Genomic DNA, 20,717 nt, shown 5'->3' with positions numbered 1-20,717 from the left:
CATATTCTGGACCATAAAGCAAGTTTCAGTAAATTTAAAAGGAGTCAAGTCATACAAAATATGTTAGTAGTGTTTGATTTCTAATTATATTGGTACTATAATTATATATTATAGTACCATCTTAGAGCATCAAAATCAGATTCTTATGGTCCATTCAATGAAGTTGACATCTATATGTGTGGCAGATGCTTAGGGTCCCTTTGGTCTTGACACAGAATGAGAAGCTAACAGAAGGTGGAGGGGATTAGGAAGAGTTACTGAAGGGAGACATTAGAGGATATGGGTTTCTTTGATCTTGGATTTCTTTGATCCTCTGAAACACTGCTTCTGCAATGATTTTCTGCCAGTTAAGTATCAGGTGATTCAGATAGCTTCCAGGGAAGAATATAAAGGAGATTAGAATTATATGGAAAAGCCAAAGGAAACATTATTCAAGTCTATAAAATCCCCATGGATATGAAAAGGGTTACTGGGATTGCCCCACAGACCTCTGAAAGCTAGAACTATTTCTGCATTCTGCCTGTCTTTTCAATGTAAATACCGCAGGATAAAGGATTAGAACAAATGAGATGAGGTTTAGTTTTACATTTCACTCAGTTCAAATTTTAAGCTTTTTTGAATAAATGTATGGATGAAAAGTTGTCTGGCCAGGTAGATAGGATAGCACAGATCCAAAGTATAGAAATGTCTATGGAGTGACTGGTGAAATTAGGGGTGATTGACAACTGATTCAGAACTGGATTTCTATTGGTGTGACCTAATGAGACAGGTGTGATGTAAAAATAGACAGTGCAGTTCTGGGTTTTTTTGTTTTTTTGGTTTTTTTGCGGTACGCGGGCCTCTCACTGTTGTGGCCTCTCCTGTTGCGGAGCACAGGCTCCGGACATGCAGGCTCAGCAGCCATGGCTCACTCTGTGGCATGTGGGATCTTGCCGGACCGGGGCACGAACCCGTGTCCCCTGCATCGGTAGGCGGACTCTCAACCACTGTGCCACCAGGGAAGCCCCGGGTATGTTTTTGTAACTCATCACGAACCTCTGTGGCCAGTCCACCTCTAGGGAAGGCAAATGTAATCTATGAAAATTTTTGATTTCAGTGATTAGATTTTGTCATTTAGCAGAAGTTAGGAAATACAAATATTTCTTCTGGGAAGTTGATAATAGCACACACCTTGGCTTAAAACAGGCAACATTACCCAGTAACACAATCATTAAGCACAAAGGCCTGCCTACTCCTTCTGCTGGTGCTTTCAGCTCTCCAACCCAGCTCTTAGGAAGTAGGAAACATGACAACAGGAATGCATCCACATTTTATGCAGCTGGCAGCACAAGGACATTTCATACACATGCTACCAGTTTCCGTTCACTGGAGATCTAATCTCAGTATCTTTGGATTCTTTTCCATAGTTCATTATGTTCTAATCAGTTATGGCTCTTATGAACAAGAACTCCTCTGAGACTCTCAGAGTAGAACAAATCCATAAATCAAACACAATGGAATTTTATTGTTTTCTTTTTGTTTTTCTCTCCTGTCTGCACATCTCCACTGGCTTGGAAAAGAGATGAGCTATAAAACATCTAGGCTAGTGCAACCACCTGCTTGGGAACATTTTCAGCCAATATTATGGAGAAGCATTGGGACCAGAGAACTATGCCCCATCCAATGCAATCTGTTATCTCATTTATTCTTAGAGAGAACTTCTCAGAGATATTTTATCAACAACACCTTTAGCTACCCTGTAAATTCAGGCATCAGAGGCCAATTACATAAAGTAGATGTAAAAGATATGGAACACAGAATTTCCGAATCTGATACAACCTGTCTCCCCTCATTAACATCCCTATTTCTAGATAAAACTTATTGGCCTACAAAAACAAAAAAGTGTTTCTAAGTAAATTAATTGTATAAACACAAGTCCCTGGAGAATGATTAAACTATTTAGGAGACAAACAACTCTTCAAGCTTTGCAGAAGTACTGCTTCTTTAAAAAAAAAGTCACGCTTATCACAGATGTATCATCTCTTCATTAAAGCAGATCCCCTAAGGATCTTTGTTGACCCAATTCCAATGACTCTATGCATTTGAAAAAGAATTACATTTATTTTGAAATATTCGGTAATCCATAATCCCAGAATAATGATTTTATTGAGTTGGTTTGACAATACAGCTTCAACTTTTACTGACAGGATGGAAGAAATAGCTTTATTATTATAAAATCCAAGATTTTCTTCAGAACACCTTCCACTTATTTCTCAGTGTCATAGAGATGATAAATTTACTTTAGAATTAATTGATGGCAAACATTTAGTTCTCCTGAAGGATTTATATCAAACTTCCTTGTGGAGAGTGAAAGGTATATAAGGAGCATGTTTTCTTTTTGCTCTGGTCACAAGTGATTTGAGAGCCAATTTCACAGCTAAACTACATGTTTAAACAGTCTCTCCAGGAGATCCCTGTGATGGGAAAGTTTGAAAAAGCACTGCTCTGCATTATTTAGGACAACATCTTTACTAAGGTATTTTCTTCACTCTTCTTAGGGACAAAATTTGGCAATTCAAATCTGATGCTGTCACGCCACTATCTTTTAAAGCTACTTATTATGGACTGAATGTGTCCCCTCATAATTCATATATTGAAGTCCTAACACTCTGTCCTTGGAGATTGGATCTCTAAGGAATTAATTAAGGTTAGATGAGATCATAAGGGTGGAACCCTGATCCTATAGGATTAGTGTCACTTTAAGAAGAGACACTAGAGAACTCCCACCCCAACACCCCAACTCCTCCCTCTCTTTTTCTATTTCTTTCCCTTCCTGCACACAAAGAAGAGGTCATGTGACCACACAGTGAGATGGGTGGCTGCCTACAAGCCAAGAGAAGAGACCTCAGGATGAAACTTACCTTGCTGTCACTCTGGTGCCTTGATCTTGGACATTTCAGCCTCCAGGACTGTGAAAAATAAATTTCTGTTGTGTAAGCCACTCAGTCTGTGGTATTTTGTTATGGCAGCCCAAGCAAACTAATGCACTACAGTACTTTAAATCCATTTCATGCTGGACAGTAACAAATTAAAAGAGTTAGAATATGAGGATTTTATTTTTAGTTCAATTACTCTCTTATCATTTAACCTTAAATTCACTTTTCCACTTCATTCACCTCAGTGATTTGCAAGATATCTAAATTAGACAATAACTTTAGGGCTTCCATGGTGGTGCAGTGGTTGAGAGTCCACCTGCCGATGCAGGAGACACGGGTTCGTGCCCCGGTCCGGGAGGATCCCACATGCCGCAGAGTGGCTGGGCCTGTGAGCCATGGCTGCTGAGCCTGCGCGTGCAGAGCCTGTGCTCCGCAATGGGAGAGGCCACAACAGTGAGAGGCCTGCATACCGAAAAAAAAAAATTCACTTTTCCACTTCATTTACCTCAGTGATTTGCAAGATATCTGAATTAGACAATAACTTTAATGAGCTTTATTTCTTTTGTGTGTATAAGATTCTTCAGGGTTGGAAGAGAGCTTAATAATCATCCAGGAAAAACAGTTCATTTTATAAATGAGAAAACTCAAGTCTAGAGAGCTAATTGATCATAGGAACGAGAGCAAAGCCCATATCCCTGGACACTCAATCCTGTTGATTGTTTCCTGATGCCAACATATGGCACCAGCTCCACGTTCTTGATTGCCTACAAGCTAGCTGGTTAGAAGACAGCTATATTCAATCCCATTCCATTATTCAGTGTGACTTGTCTTATGTGCAACCCTAGCCACAATGTAATTACACTGTGATTTACATTTTAAAAAGGAAGTCCAACAGACCTAAGTTCACATTTGGCATTGTCCCATAATAACCCTGTGACCAGGGCAGGTGCCCAGCTTTTACGAAGTTCAGATTCTTGTCTGTAATAGAGAGGAAGCAATACCTGTGTCATGAGTTGCTTGTGGGAATTTAGTGGATCATTCTCATGAAGCACCCAGCCTAGAGTCTGGGGTGTTCAATAGATGTTGGTTCTCTGGACCACGTATCTTCTTTTCCTATACAATCAACTATTAGCAAGGGCTAAACTTTTACTTGAGTTCCTGTCTGGTCACTTCCTTTCCTATCAGTATGGTTTTAAAGAGCGTTACCTGACTGGCCTTGGAAGAAGTAAAAGAAGGACAGAGAATCTGAGATAGACCTGCTAGTGACTGCAGCAGTCGAGATTGGGAATCAGGGGATAATTGCCAGGAGCAGGAAGGAGGGGAATTAAAACTCAGATTGGGAAGTCCCTGTATGAGATGAACTCATAAGCAATCTGAAGGTCAGTCACTTACATGGAAAAAGAACAGGAGCAGGAAAATGAATTTCTTTTAAGTGATGGGGCTCTGGATGTGATTTATGAGGGAGCTCAAACTGAGGATTATTTGATAAGCTGACTGCATGGTGTCTTGGACCTTTGATGGGGCAGCTGCATAAAGGCGTGTGATTTGAACATGCCGTGAGACAGAAGTTAAATGTAAAGCACAAGAGTAGCTGCTGCTTTTTTATTAATTTACAAAAGTTCAAGTCATGTGCAAGTTCTCAGGTTTGGTGCGAAGCAAATAAATCTGTTATCTTGAGGTGAGTTGCAATTTCCCAGGAGAGAATGTAACTCTTGAATTAATATTTTTTCATATGCTCGAAAGATATTTTTTCATTTAAATTTTGATCAAAATACTAGATGCATATGTTTTTAAAAATTCAAATAGTTCAAAAGTTATTTAACAAAAAAGGAACAGGCCTCACCTTCTGATCCCCAGTTCCTAACCAGAGAGGCTACAACTTTTTCAGTCCTCCTTTTATTGTTTCTCTTCCAGATAATATGTTTATAGTAATATATATATATGGAATCTAAGAAAAAAAATATCATGAAGAACCTAGGGGTAAGACGGGAATAAAGACACAGACCTACTAGAGAATGGACTTGAAGATATGAGGAGGGGGAAGGGTAAACTGTGACAAAGTGAGAGAGTGGCATGGACATATATACAGTACCAAACGTAAGGTAGATAGCTAGTGGGAAGCAGCCGCATAGCACAGGGAGATCAGCTCGGTGCTTTGTGACCACCTGGAGGGGTGGGATAGGGAGGGTGGGAGGGAGACACAAGAGGAAAGAGATATGGGAACATATGTATATGTATAACTGATTCACTTTGTTATAAAGCAGAAACTAACACACCATTGTAAAGCAATTATACTCCAATAAAGATGTAAAAAAAATAGATCATAACTTATCAGTTGTGAAGCATATATGCTGACTTGCTAATATAAAAGAGGAAAATCTTGGTCACTTTATCTTCCCTCTTCCTTCTAGGGTCACTGTACATAGAATACATTACTCCACATAGAATACAGCAGGAACTCCATAAGTCCTAATTTTTGATAATTATAGTTTGTGTTTTTATCTTGGTTCTGCTTATAATTTTAAATGATATATTTAAACCTCTATTTCTTCTTGCATCAACATTAGCAGATGACTGAATTTATACCATCAAAGTTGGGCCCTTTAGCAATCACATCCTTTTCTGTATTTCCTCTCCATCTCTCCCTCCATACTCCAATTTCTATAATCTAAAACATCACTTTTATATGGTGAAGATCAAGAACTCAATCATGGTGTTTGCTAACCAAAGTCAGGGCTTCTTTACTTTTTTCTATAGGTTAATTCTAAAACTTGGAGTTTTGTAAATTAATATATTATGTGTGTACACACACATAATATATTATATATATTATTATATTATTATATATTATATATATATACACATATGTCCTATCCTATCACGACTATATACCATTTTCAGCCTGCAGTGCCCTATAATATACTAAGGTTTTGTTTCCTTCTTGGGAATAATGTCACTAAAGAGAAAAGATTCCTTGAATGTAGATTAAATCAATTTCTCTCTCTCTCTTTCTTGATGACTATTAATGGCTCAGAAACACTCGCATTTTATTTTGCCTCATATTTGGATCCTGAGTTTCTTCCCCCCACTTGGAGTCCCCTCCTTCCTTGTTTCTTTCCTTCCTTCCTTCCTTTTTTCCTTCCTTTCTTTTTCCTGGTGATAAAACAATAATATGTCTTTACCATACCCTCAGGCTTGCCCAGTCCATCAACAATTCCATCTATTAGAGCATCCAGTTCCTCTCCTGGAAACTTGCTTCCCTGGATCCCTTCCAACTCCCTTTCCAATATCATTCCAGCTGCCTCCTGGCTTCCACCTTGGAACTTCTATTTTTTTCTACCCTACAAAGAAGAGCATGGAGGGAAGAGTTAAATGGCATATCTGTTCCAAGGACAAGTAAATGCTCAACTAAGCTCTTTGCTCTGTTCCTCCTCTCACTGCCTACTTTTATTCTTCCAGACCCCTAGTATAGAGTCTGTCCTGGGTTATTCTCAGAAAGCCAGCTTCTCCACCGCTGTATCCCTTCCTTAACATATTGTGAGCTGAGGCTTTCTCGGTTTTATCCATCAATGGACCTTTTGTCTGACTTTCATCTTCTCATAATGTATTGAGACCTCTCAGCCTCTAATGATAGCGTTCCACTTGCATGCCCCTTGCCTTGGTTTCATGGGTATTCTTTATATTTTATTTGGATTTCTCTGGTGTCTCACAGGCAGAGTTGGTGGCGGTCAGTTTGTCTCCCTGATGGGGAGAAAACAGAAGCTAGTGACAGGTGTTGAGTAGAGATTAATGAGCTTGTCAGGTGAGGAGCTGGTCAGGTCCTGCTTATTTTGTTGATTCCAAACTCCTTTTACCATTTCTGTCTTGTTCCCAGCCTTCCTCTGGCCACTTTTCTAGTCACTTGTTCATGGAGCACACAGAACGTGAAGTGAGCAAACGTTGGGGGAATTCCTCTTGCCACGATTGCTATTATTATTTTTTAAATTTTATTGGGGTATAATTGTTTTACAACGTTGTGTTAGTTTCTACTGTACAGCGAATGGAGTTCCCTGTGCTATACAGCAGGTTCTTATTAGTTACCTATTTTATACATACTGGTGTATATATGTCCCCGATTGTTGTTATTTTGTTCTATCATCAGAGTTAACATTCCACTGACAACGGGAAACTGGTGATTAATAAACATCATGCCTGTCTCCTGAAAGTACAGTTAAACATTTGTATTAATTAAAAGTCACTTGGAGACACTTGAAAACGTGGGCAAGTTTGTTGCTTTGCATGGCAACGAGTAGAGCATGGGTTTTTAAATAGTTGTTCAACAAGAAATATAAATGTGTATGAAGGTTGTCCTTTTTGGTTGGGTGGGGTGGGGAAGGGTGGGCGAGTTGCCAGGGCTGCTTTGGGTGCAGAATTCTGAGAATCAAAGTGGAGATTCACCTGTGGTGGAGACACCAAGAGAACCAGAAGGTAGACATGGTGGAAAATACAGTCATCTTGGGTGCCAGTTTGTGTGGCTCCCTTACACGGACATGTGATGAAAATAAAAGGGGTCAGTGCAGAGTCGTAAGTCCCAGGGTCCTTGAGTCACTGACTGTTTTCTTCTTTGGTGCCTGCCTGCCTCTACTGTGCCTAGGACTCCAAGGACGGAGCATCTTACAGTGAACAGAGTTCGGGCTTCGGACTCTAGACCTTCACTGTCTTCATTAGCTGTTTCATCTTGGGCAACTTTCATAAGTTCTCTGTTCTATCGTCCCTCATCTGTGAAGCAGGAAGTGAGGATAAAATGGTGAGGGATGCGGGAAAGTGATCACCATTAAGAATGGCCACTAGGGGCTTCCCTGGTGGCGCAGTGGTTGAGAGTCCACCTGCCGACGCAGGGGACACGGGTTCGTGCCCCGGTCCGGGAAGATCCCACGTGCCGCGGAGCGGCTGGGCCCGTGAGCCATGGCTGCTGGGCCTGTGCGTCCGGAGCCTGTGCTCCGCAACGGGAGAGTCCACAACAGTGAGAGGTCCGCGTACCGCAAAAAAAAAAAAAAAAAGGCCACTAACGCTCAATGAATGTTTTAGGGTGGGAAATAGAAAAATAGAAGAAAAAGCATGGTCTAGATCCAAAAATCACTCCGAAAAAGACTCTACACCTCATCTTTTAAGTTTCCTAGAATGATGAGTGATACCTGGGCCTGGGTTGGCTCTGGACACTGGATCTCAACTTGCTCTCTAGAGACCTCTTCTAGAGCTATTAGCTTGGGGAGGTCTTGGTTAGTTGTTCCTTCAGGACAGCAGGGTTACATCTCTTTGACCTTTCAGGGTCTCTCTCCCTCACGTGGCTGGGGGTAGTGTGAGGTGAGTGAGATGTGCAGAGGGTAAAATATAAGGAGGGGCTTACGTCTGAAGGTGACACCTAGTCCAGGACCAATATCACCTAGCTAGGACGGCCTAGTCCCTCCTGTCCTCAGCACACACAGGTCTGTGTTCTTGTCATTTGTACGAGCTTCCGTGCGTAACAAGAGGAAGGACCTTTGCACAAATAGGTCCTAGTGTCCAACAAGGACGGAGCTCTTTCTATTTATTTGAAGCTTTTAAACAACTTAAAAAGAAATTTCTGGGACTTCCTTGGAGGTCCAGTTGTTAAGACTCCACGCTTCCAATGCCAGGGGCACAGGTAGAATCCCTGGTCGGGGAACTAAGATCCCACATGCCGCGCGGCGTGGCCAAAAACAAAAACAAAACACCAAATTTCAGGTTCAACGTTGGCTCATGCTGTGATGACTTTGGGCAAGTGGCTTAACTCTTGTGTGCCTTGGTTGGGGGATAAAATGGGGATAACAGGGCTGTGGTGAGGCTTGCATGAGTGAAGGGCTGTGACGTGTTTAGCATCATGCCTGGAACTCAAAAAACGCTCAGAGTGGCAGCTGCCTAATAAAGGCAACTAACAATTCAACCTCCTTCTAGAGAATTAGATTTCCAACCCTGACCCTGAAGATTGCTGGGGGATTCCCTATAATATTATAGAAAATGCCACTTCAAAGTAGGAAGGAGCTGACTTTTATTGTCCACGTGCTATGTGACTGGGGATATCTAGAGGCTTTGCCTGTGCCCGCTTCTTTCCTCCCATAAGAGGTAAGACTGATTTTTCTAAGGAGGAGCCCAGATTTTGAGAAGCTAGTCAAACCCTCCAGACCTCATTTTACAGAACAGGAGGCACAAAAAGGCAAAGGAGTCACCCTATGTACGAGTGCCTGCCCACGCATGTGGTCTTGCTGGTCACACCAATTTGCTGAGTCACATTTTGGAAAATGGATCTTTTGAAAGAGTTTGGGTAGGGGGGATGCCACTTGGAGGAATGCAGGGGAATAGTTCCCAGCTTCACCATTAAATGACATCCCTTTTTGCCAACTCCTACCGTCCAGGACAGATGGCCTGCCTTTCCTATAGGACCCAGGCAAGGGCTCCAGCCCAAGCAAAAATTTAGACACTTGTAGACACAACTCTGTGTGTGTGTGTGTATGTGTGTGTGTGTTGGGGGGAGAGAGAGAGAGAGAAAGAGAGAGAGAGAGAGAGAGAGAGAGAGAGAGAGAGAGAGAGGTAAGTCATTAAAGAAGTGGTTCAGCTAAATAAAGGATCTCATTTTATGTGCTATTTTTATTCCTCAAATGTCTGCCTTCCTCTCCCGCCTTGAGGTTCCTACTGAAATCTGACAATCAGAGTTGAACTTCTCTGTCAGCTTCCATTAGGCAAATCAAGCAGGAAAAAAGAGAGCGGGAGTCTGGCCTTGGCAGGGAGCTGATTCAGCAGTGATAATCTGCTGGGGCTGGTGGGGGCCAGCTACCAAAGAGTTTAATTAGTCAGCGAGGTGCTGTCTCCGCCCCTGGCCTCTCCTTCCTCTTCCCTCCACCCTCCAGCCTCTGAGATGAATCTCTTTCCCTGCCTTCTCTGCCTCTGATTTCTGGGAATGTAGCTGGAGCAGCACATAGCCGGGGGTGTCCTTCAAGGGCGTTTCCTCCAGGGGAATGGATGCGCTTGCATTGGCTGTCTCCCTCCCTCCAGCTCTTGGCTCACCTACTGTGAGCAAGAGTTGACCCTTCCTGGAAAAACGAGGCTGCAGTGGGGCTAAAGCCACAGCAATTTCTTTCCCAGGGGACTAAAAAGCACCCCATCTCCCTCTCTGATCCTGCCTTCATCTTGCCTCCTATATTGGTCGTTCATTCAAAAACAAAATTACTGTGTCCATACTGGGTGAAGCATTCTGGCTGAGATGGGGGTAGGATTCAGAGATGAGGTCTCTTCCCTCAAGGAGCGTAGGATCTAGAAGGGGATGCTGAATGGAAAGAGGGGAGAGGAACAGGAGACAGGTGGTCGTGGTCTAGAAAAGTTAATTGGGGCCAATGGACCACAGCCAGCCAAAGGACAAGATGGAAAATAATATGTGAAATAAGGTTAAGAGATCTGGGAGCTCTGGGAGTTTGGAGGAGGATGACCCACTTCTAGAAAAGAACACTTCAGGAAGTGTCCTTGGAACTGGGTCTTCAAGGTTGAGTGAGATCTAATCAGCTAGAGAGGGGCAGCTGCTGATCCCCCGTGGGAAGCTGGTAACATCGCAGAGCATCTCACACTCCATCTTGGAGGTCACTGAAGTTCTTCCGCTATAACTGCTCCCCTGAGCTCTGCCCCACCTCCTAGCCTCAGCCACTCCTGCCTCTTCAACTGCTCCAGCGTCACAGATGGACACAGCCATGGTGCCCCTTCTCCTGTCCCCATCCTTCCCAACGATTAGGTCACCGAGTTGATGTCACTTCTGCAGGCTTCTTGCAGCTCCTCCATGCCAGTTATCCACACTGGGGCTGGGAATGGTCCTCTCCACAGCTGTGAGGCTGAGATGCACATCTCCTTTTCATTCTCTTCATTCGGTGGCTCAGTTTCTTACGGCACCGTGAGTTTCCTAGAATCTTACAGTCACTCTCTTTAGGATTTTGGATCAATTCTCCTAAGATGAGGCTCAAAGATGGTAAGAGCTACACCAGCCTGAAAAACGCTTCTGTTTGCTACCAAAAAGCTGTCATCTCGGGTCTGCATCCCACGCCTAGCATCTTTATGATGTGGTCTGGGGGAGGAGGCTTGGGAAGGCGCTCTGCTTTCCAGTTGTGTTTGAGTAATCTCAGTCTCGAGTGGTTGTGGTCCCAAGGACTCTTAACAGTCTCTACCCACCAAGCCTATAAAATCTTCAGGCAAACTGTGCCATTGGTAGGTGGTTGCTTTGTCAGGTACTACCAGTTCTTGTGATATGTCCTGCTCAGGGCTACTATCTCTCTATTTAATTGGATCAAACTAAGCTGGGGGGTGACTAGGATTCATTGGAGACCTAGCCACAGAGGCTGGCTTCTCTCACTTCTCATATGCCTTCTGGAAATGCACCCAAACGTGTGTGCGCGCACACACACACGCACACACACACACACACACAAGACAAGGCTGCTGCTTCTTCCTCATGGCAACTTTCAACTTTTCAAAGGCAACAATCATTTGTTTCCAGTTCCATCTCATCAATTCCAGGCTACACATGTCAATTTCTGCTGGGTGAAATCATGCATCGATGCACACAGGTGGAAAGGTGAGGCCCCCCCCCCCCCGCACCTCTTGTCTCTTCCAAATCCCTTCCCCACACCATGCTACTGCTTATTCTCTGGGGTGTTCAATCCCTTTCTCCAAACAACTGTGGATATTAACCTAGCTCTGCAGGTCTTATGATATATTTTTAAGCATAAACGAGATAAGATGTGATAAGGAGTTCAAAAAGCAGAAAGCACTAACAAATATGAAAGATAAATGTTATCATTAAAAACTTGGCAGTCTTCAGGGTAGAGATGGTTATTGAAGACAGTGCTGTTTCAAGGTACCTGGATGGTGGCTCCTAGAGGATTCTGACCTTGAATTAATGTCACTAACAATGCAGAGGAAAGAGCAGAGTCTTGATGCAGCCCCAACTATGCGACCAGCAAGCTGCTAGCCTCAATGCCCCTGTCTGTAAACTGGGAACAAGTGGAGCATCTTGCAGTGTGTTCATGATGGACTGCAAGAAAAAAATAGGTGAACCTGTCTGGTCAGAGCAGTTGAGCAGCTGCCAGGCTTCAATGGAGAATGAGTTCCATTCATAGCAACCCAACAATGAAAGGAGGGAAAGAATGAGACTCCAAATAAAGCCCTGCCTGTATTCTGAGAATAATCACTGAACTTGGGGCACTCATTAGACAAGCCAGGGTCTGTTTGGTCTTTCATCTCAAATGAAAGTCTGAGACACAGGGATATCATTACCATGTGTAGCTCATCAGAAGTAAATTCAGGATTTGCAGGTAAACAGAATAAATCTCAGTGAGGGTCCCTTGGAGGAGGATGCCCCAGCAGCACAGACAGTATACACGAGGTGGTGGAAGTGGGTCGTTCGTCTGAGAGGGCAGCCTCAGCAGCCTGTGCCTGTGCAGAGTGGGACATTTCCATTTTCTTTCTCTGCATGAATCCGGATTTTGGCTGCCCTGGGCAAGCATGCCGAGGGAGACAGAGGAGAGGGATGGGCCTCAACACAGCAGTGTGCTAGCAAGAGCCGGGGACATTTTTACCCTGCCATCCCCTCATCCACTCTGGCTACACAAAATGAGTGTGAATTATGGGGGCCTGCTGAGCCTTTGATTTCCCTAGGCTGCCATCCCAGCAGCCACTTTCCTGGAAATTAAGTGCATGTTTCATCTGCTTGCAGAGGGAATAAGAGTTACATGTTTGCCTGTCACTCTGCCACCAGCGGTCCATCACAGCCCCTCCTCCCTCCCCAATTCTGAAGCAGCCCTTTCAAAGGACACACGCATCCCTCCTCTGGAGGCTGGCTGGGATATGGAAGTCTTCCAATTAGAGATGCTGCTTCTTTCAAAGGACAGGACTTAGGTGGAAGAAAGCAGTTAGGGAGAAGGTTTTTTGTCCGTTTCATTTATGTGACTTATTGTTTCCTTTTTCTCTCCTCTTCTCTCCTTCCTCTTTTCCCCTCTTTTTTCCTCTCTCCTTCCCTCTCTTTCTTTTCTGATGGGAAGTTTAAAAAAAGACTACTTTTTTTTTTTTCTGCCAATAAAGTGAGCTTTCCAAAGTGGCTCTTCTGGAACTTAAGCGTTCAGGTAAATCACCCGGGGGTCTTGATGAAATGCAGATTATGATTCGGTATGTCTGGGGTCTGACCTCAGATTCTGTAGTTCTTACGAGCACTCAGGTGATTCTGATCCTGCATGAATCTCAGGGTCCATGAACCACACTTGGAGTGGCAAGAGTCTAATCACCCACATGTCATGTTATTTCCTCAATCGAAAACCCAAGGTAACTCCCTGTTGCCTATTGAATGAAATCGAGACTCTAGAAATCATGAAAGGCCTTTCAGCTTCTGGTCATTCACTCATTCATTTATTCAGTTAGTCAGCAACATTTATTAAGTGCCTCCTAAAGGCTGAAGCCCAATATTCCTTTCCAACCCCATCTCCTACCACTCCCAACCATGGCTTCCACGTCCTGCCCATCTTCACCTCCCAAACATCACGACTTCCCACCTCTGTGTCTTTACCTCAAGCTCTGCTTTCAAGCCCTTTCCCCTCTGTTCTGTTGTTCAAATTGCTCCTGACCCTTCAAGATGCCCTTTAAATGTTGGCTCTGCTGCGAAGTCTTCCCTGAAATCCTCCAAACACTTCTTTGAGTATCTCAAGGAATCATGTACAAAATCCCGGCACAGCACTTGTCACCTTGTAAGGCAATGCTGGGGTTTTGTGTCTGTAACCTCCATTAAACTGGGATTTTCTTAAGAGCAGGGCTAGCATTTTTCTTTCCTTCTCTCTGCCCCTAGCACCAACCAGAAACAGTCAGATGCTCAGTAAGGGTTTGATAAATGAACCAATGAATATTAGGAAAGAAGAGGTACCAACTCCCTTCTTGTATCTGGTGGAAACACACGTACCTAATATGAAGAAGGCTTAGAGGAAGGAACAGAAATGTATAAGTTGTTCTCAAAGTTTTATAAAATAAACTTGTATTTTTGAAAAGCTCTAGATTTACAGAAAAGTCATAAAGATAGTAGTACAGAGAGTTCTCATATATTTCACACCCAGTTTCCCCTATAATTAATATCTTACATTAGTAAGGTATATTTGTCACAATTAATGAACCAATATTGCTACATTATGATTAATGACATTCCACACTTTACTCCGATTTCCTTTGTTTTTACCTAATGCCCTTTTTCTGTTCCAGGATCCCATTGTAATAATCAACCTTGATAGTCTGTAATTGATGATTTGACATCTTGAAATCACGGGCCCAAACTGTTGACCTCCCTACCACCCCTGTGGTTTTACAGCACACAGAAATCATATTACTAACCTTCCAACACAAACTCCAACATCTGTGTTTGCTTCCTGCTCAGTAGGGGACATCCCCACCAGACAACCCCCCACCACTTCTTTATGTAGTAGTAAGGACTCTGGTCTACACTTTCCTCTCATTCCTTCTGCTTCCTGAATGATCCTGGTGCTTCCTCGTGTGGTCCTATATGACGGGAGTGCCCCCTCCTCTTGGGAATTGTAAGGCATAAACTCGTCTTCCAAAGCAGCTGTCTCCATGTCTGTCATCTTACCATACCCGATTAAAACAAATCCCAGGTACATTTCAAAACAATTGGTGCAGCGAGCCAGGTGGCTCAGTGACTGATAGTGATGACATGCCTCTAAACTGCTCTTGGCTTACAAGCTGAATTCGTAGAATGACTGGCACCGGCTGTAAGGGCACCATGGGCTATTGACATTTTGCATTTTAGCCACCACTGCCTTTTGCTGTGTCTGCTGAATTCTACTTTGGTTTGCTCCATTGAATTTTTTTTTTTTTTTTTTTTTTGCTGTACGCAGGCCTCTCACTGTTGTGGCCTCTCCCGCCGCGGAGCGCAGGCTCCGGATGCGCAGGCCCAGCGGCCATGGCTCATGGGCCCAGCCGCTTCGCGGCATGTGGGATCCTCCTGACCCGGGGCACGAACCCGTGTCCCCTGCGTCGGCAGGTGGACTCTCAACCACTGCACCACCAGGGAAGCCCCCCATTGAATTTTTGTAGGACCTGAAGGGAGAAATCCCAAGACTCCTGCATAGCTTAGGGTAGCTGTAGGCTGGGCAACTTTCCCAGCTGGCACTCGTAAGATACTTAAGATGTATGTAATGTCTGGGCACAGGTGGCCAGGGTCACTTAGGGTAATTGGGTAGCTGATAAGACAAAGGCACCTCTCAAGGGAGTGGGAAAGGCTTTCTCAAGGTGTTGGGGGTGGATCCGATCCATAGGCCGAGCAACACAGGAAGGCCAGGGCTACCTGCAGGATTGCTGTAGACTGGGCATTGTGTCCACTCTTTTTCAAATTACTTAGATGTAACCCCCCCCAACTTTATCAAGGGTGTTTCACACATTTGTAATTCAGTTCACTTTTTTCATCACATTCTACATTCTATCCTATGATCCCCTGACCTCCTAAATGATTCTTTTTACTTGCATACATTATGGTTCACTCTGTGTTGTAAAGTTCTATGAGTTTTAACAAATATATAGTGAGTGTCATGCATGAACCATTATAGTTTCATACAGATAAAAAATTTCATGTGTTTCATCTGTTCAGCCCTCCTACCTTCCTTCCCCTATGCCCCTAGCAACCACTGATCTGTTTACAAGCCATAGTTCTTCCATTTCTAGAATGTCATATAAATGGACTCATACAGTATGTAGCCTTTTCCAACTGGCTTCTTTTACCTAACAATGTGCATTTAAGATGTGTTCATGTCTTTTTGTGGCTTGCTAGCTCATTCCTTTTTATTGCTGAATAATATTTTATTGTATTGATGGACCACTGTTCGTTTATCCACTCACCTATTGAAGGACATCTTAATTGCCTCCAGTTTTCAGTGATTAGGAATAAAGCTGCTATGAACATTTGCATGCAGGTTTTTATGTGGACATATGTGTGCAGATTAGTTGTGTAACAAATTTAATTTTTACCAATAAACATTTAGTGAGGGGTAAATATTTAAACACTTTGCTCAAAGCTGCTTGAGTGGCCTATGATTCTCGGTACATAAAGAGAATTCCAAATCACTCTTTCACTCTTGTGTTACCCCAAGAGTAGAATAATAGATCTAATAGTTGTCCAAGGAAGGAGAAATAAGTTATATAAATTATGTGAGAGGATTTGGTCTTGAATGCCCAGGGGGACACAATAGTTTAATTCATTAGTTACCTGGTTATTTTGAAATTAGCTATTTAGGAAGCAGATTTGGGGGGGTGGTGTTGAAATCTAGTAATTGATTCTTAAAATCAATTGTTCCTATAAACACAAACTGGTTTGGAAATTGGCAGCTGACATCATTTATTGTCAAGTAATATGGCTCTTCTCTACTGAACTAATTTCCGCTGCAGCCAGTCTGTCTCCTCCATGTCTTATGAATGCATTCCTTTCTTCCAACCATTTATCAACCTGTTATACCCACTCCAGGGTCTTCTCCTCTCCCCTTACTAATCCGGCGCTGTCTAAATCCTTCAGGATTTGGTTCCATCCCACCTTCTGTCATAAGTCATCTTAAATTGTTTTATTCTCAATGTCGCCTTCTTTTTAATTACATACCACACAGGTTGGCCCTTCTGTTAAATAATTGATGAATTAATTACACATGTATTCAGAATCCACTATATTCCAGAATTTTTGCTTAGTCTTAGGTGACAGAGAATGTTTTCATAAATGGCCTGTACTCACTTTTACTTTTCACTTCTGTATCTTGCGTTTTAGTTTTCTTTTGCAATGAAATGAAGTGATTTCCATGGGTAGGAATATCTTTTTCTCCTGCATCTTCAAAAATACCCATAATGGGGCTTCCCTGGTGGCGCAGTGGTTGGGGGTCCGCCTGCCGATGCAGGGGGCGCAGGTTTGTGCCCCGGTCCGGGGGGATCCCACGTGCCACGGAGCGGCTGGGCCCATGAGCCATGGCCGCTGAGCCTGCGCGTCCGGAGCCTGTGCTCCGCAACAGGAGGGGCCACAGCAGTGAGAGGCCCGCGTACCGCAAAAAAAACCCAACAAAAAACCCATAATGGAGATGTGTGCATTATAATAATGGCTAACATTTATTGAGTGTTTACTAAATGTTGGCACTGTTAAAAGCTTTATATATATCCATACATGTCTTCATACCATGCTTACCATATAACTGTCTCCATTTTACAGGCTAAGAGCCTGGGTCAGAGAACGTTAAGTAGTTTGTCCCAAATTATACAGCGGCATAACCAGGATTTGAGCTCAAGCAGCCTGACACAGAGCACTTGGTCGCCCCCATTTCCATTCCCCAGCTGCACGTACACAACTAACTTAATCACTATGCCCTACAGTCTCTGGCCAAAAAAATGCTCAACACTAGATGATTTTGCAGTTTGTAATTCTTCATGGAGTCAGTCATGTGCAAACCCCACTGTGACTTGTACACAGAAACCCATAAAAAAATAACATACTCAAGAAAATGAGAAAAGAAGCCACGGACTGGGAGAAAATATTTGCAAAAGCCACATCTGATAAAGGACTGGTACCCCAAATATACAAAGAACCCTTAAAATTCAACAATAAGGAAACAACCTGATTAAACAATGGGCCCCAAACCTTATTAGACACCTCACCAAAGAAGATATACAGATGGCAAATACAGACACACCTCATTTTATTGTGCTTTACAGATATTGTATTTCTTAGAAATTGAAGGTTTGTGGCAACTTTGTGTCGAGCAAGCCTATCGTTTTCCCACCAGCATTTGCTCACTGTGTGTCTCTGTGTCACGTTTTGGTAATCCACACAATATTTCAAATTTTTTCATCATTATTATACTTGTACGGTGATCTGTGATCAGTCTTCTGTGATGCTACCATTGTCATTGTTTCGGGTGCCATGAACTGCATGCAAATAAGATGGCTAATTCAATGGGTAAAGGTTGTGTGTGTTCTGACTGCTCCACCCACTCACTGGCCGTTTACCCATCTCTCTCCCTCTTTTCAGGCCTATCTATTCTCTGAGACACAACAGTATTGAAATTAGGCTCATTCATAACCCTACAATGGCCTCTAAAGTGTACAGGTGAAAGGAATAATCACATGTCTCTCACTTTAAATCTAAAGCTAGAGATGATGAAGTTTAGTGAGGAAGGCATGTCGCAAACCAATACAGGCTGAAAGCTGGACCTCTTATACCAAATAGTTAGCCAAGTTATGAGTGCAAAGGAAAAGTTCTTGGTGTAAATTTAAAGTGCTACTCCTGTGAATACACAAATGACAAGAAAGCAAAACAGCCTTACTGCTGATATGGAGACTGTTTTAGTGGTCCAGATAGAAGATCAAACCAGCCACAACGTTCCCTTAAGCCAAAGCTTAATCCAGAGCAAGGCCCTAATTCTCTTTAATTCCAAGAGGGCAAGAGAGGTGAAGAAACTGAAAAGTTTAAAGCTAGCAGAGTTTGGTTCATGAGGTTTAAGGAAAGAAGCCATCTCCATAACATAAAAGTGCAAGGTGAAGTAGCAAGTGCAGATGTAGAAGCTGCAGCAAGTTATCCAGATGTTCTAGCAAATATAATTAATGAAGGTGGCTACACTAAACAACAGATTTTCAATGTAGACAAAGCAGCCTTCTATTGGAAGAAGAAGCCATTAGGGTTTTCATAGCTAGAGAGGAGAAGTCAATGGCTGGCTTCAAGGCTTCAAAGGACAGGATGACTCTCTTGTTAGGGGCTAATGCAGCTGGTGACTGGAAGTTGAAGCCATGGCTCATGTACCATTCTGAAAATCCTAAGGCCCTTGAGAATTATGCTAAGTCTACTCTGCCTGTGCTCTGTAAATGGAACAACAAAGCCTGGATGACAGCACATCTGTTTATAGCATGGTTTACTTAATATTTTAAGCCCACTGTTGAGACCTACGGCTCAGAAAAAGAAGATTCCTTTTAAAACATTACTGCTCATTGACAATGCATCTGTTCACCCAAGAACTCTTATGGAGATGGACAATGACATTAATGTTTTCATGCCAGCTAACACAATATCCGTTCTACAGCCCATAGATCAAGGAGTAATTTCGACTTTCAAGTCTTATTATTTATGAAATACATTTTGTAAGGCTGTAGCTGACATACATAGTGATTCCTTTGATGGATCTGGGCAGAGTAAATTGAAAATCTTCTGGAAAGGATTCACTATTCTAGATGCTATTAAGAACATTTTTGATTTATGGGAAGAGGTCAAACTGTCAACATTAACAGGAGTCTGAAAGAAGTTGATTCCAACCCTCATGGATGACTTGAGGGCTTCAAGATTTCAGTGGCAGAAGTAACTGCAGATGTGGTGGAAATAGCAAGAGAACTAGAATTAGAAGTGGAACCTGAAGATGTGACTGAATTGCTGCCATCTCATGATAAAACTTTCATGGATAAGGAGCTGCTTTTTCTGGGTGAGCAAAAGCAGTAGTTTCTTGAGATAGAATCTATTCCTGGTGAAGATGCTGTGAAGATTATTGAAATGACAACAAAGGATTTAGAATATTACATAAGCTTAGTTGATAAAGCAGTGGCAGGGGTTAAGAGGATTGACTCCAATTTTGAAAGAAGTTCTGCTGTTGGTAACATGCTATCAAACAGCATTGCATGCTACAGAGAAATCATTCATGAAAGGAAGGGTCAATCAATGTGGCAAACTTTACTGTTGTCTGATTTTAAGAAATTGTCTGGAATTCCCTGGCAGTCCAGTGGTTAGGACTCCACGCTTCCACCGCAGGGGGCAAGGGTTCGATCCTTGGTCGGGGAACTAAGATTCTGCATGCTGTGCGGTACGGCCAGAAAGAAAGAAAAAGAAAAAAGAAAGAAACTGCCACAGCCACCCCAGACTTCAGAGCCACCACCCTGACTGGTCAGCAGCCACCAACATCGAGGCAGGACCCCCCCAGCAAAAAGATTCTGACTCACTGAAGGCTCATATAGAGGTTAGCATTTTTTAGTAATCAAGTATTTAATTCAGGTATGTTAGTTGTTCTTTTAGACATAATGCTATTGCACACTTAATCAACTACAGCCTAGTGTAAACATAACTTTTGTATGCACTGGGAAACAAAAAGTTTTGTGAGACTTGCTTTATAGCAATAGTCACTTTATTGCGATGGTCTGGAACTGAACCCGCACTATCTCTGAGGTGATCTGTAAGCACATGAAAATATGCTCCACATCATATGTCATCAGAGAAATGCAAAGGAAAACAACAATGAGATACCCCTACGCATCTATTAGAATGGCTAAAATCCAAAGCAGTAACAACTCCAAATATTGCCAAGAATGTGGAACAATAGGAACTCTCATTCATGCTGGTGGGAATGCAAAATGGATCAGCCACTTTGGAAGACAGTTTGGCCACTTCTTGAAAAACTAAACATACTCTTACCACATGATCCAGCAATCACACTCCTTGGTATTTACCCAAAGGAGTTGAAAACATATGTCTGCACAAAGCCTGAACAGGGATGTTTATAGCAGCTTTATTCATAATTGTAAAAACTTGGAAGCAACTAAGATGTCCTTCAGTAAGTGAATGGGTAAACTGAGGTACATCCAGGACAATGGACTATTATTCTGCACTAAAAGAAATGAACTATCAAGCTATGAAAAGATATGGAGGAACCTTAAAGGCATATCATTAAATGAAAGAAGCCAGTCTTTAAAGGCTACATGCTGTATGATTCCAACTAT

The sequence above is a fragment of the Mesoplodon mirus genome, assembly GCF_964341445.2.
Source record: "Mesoplodon mirus genome assembly, chromosome: 15".
Classification (NCBI taxonomy): Eukaryota; Metazoa; Chordata; class Mammalia; order Artiodactyla; family Ziphiidae; genus Mesoplodon; species Mesoplodon mirus.
The sequence above is the reverse complement of the archived record's forward strand: the minus strand, read 5'-3'. Positions refer to the sequence as shown.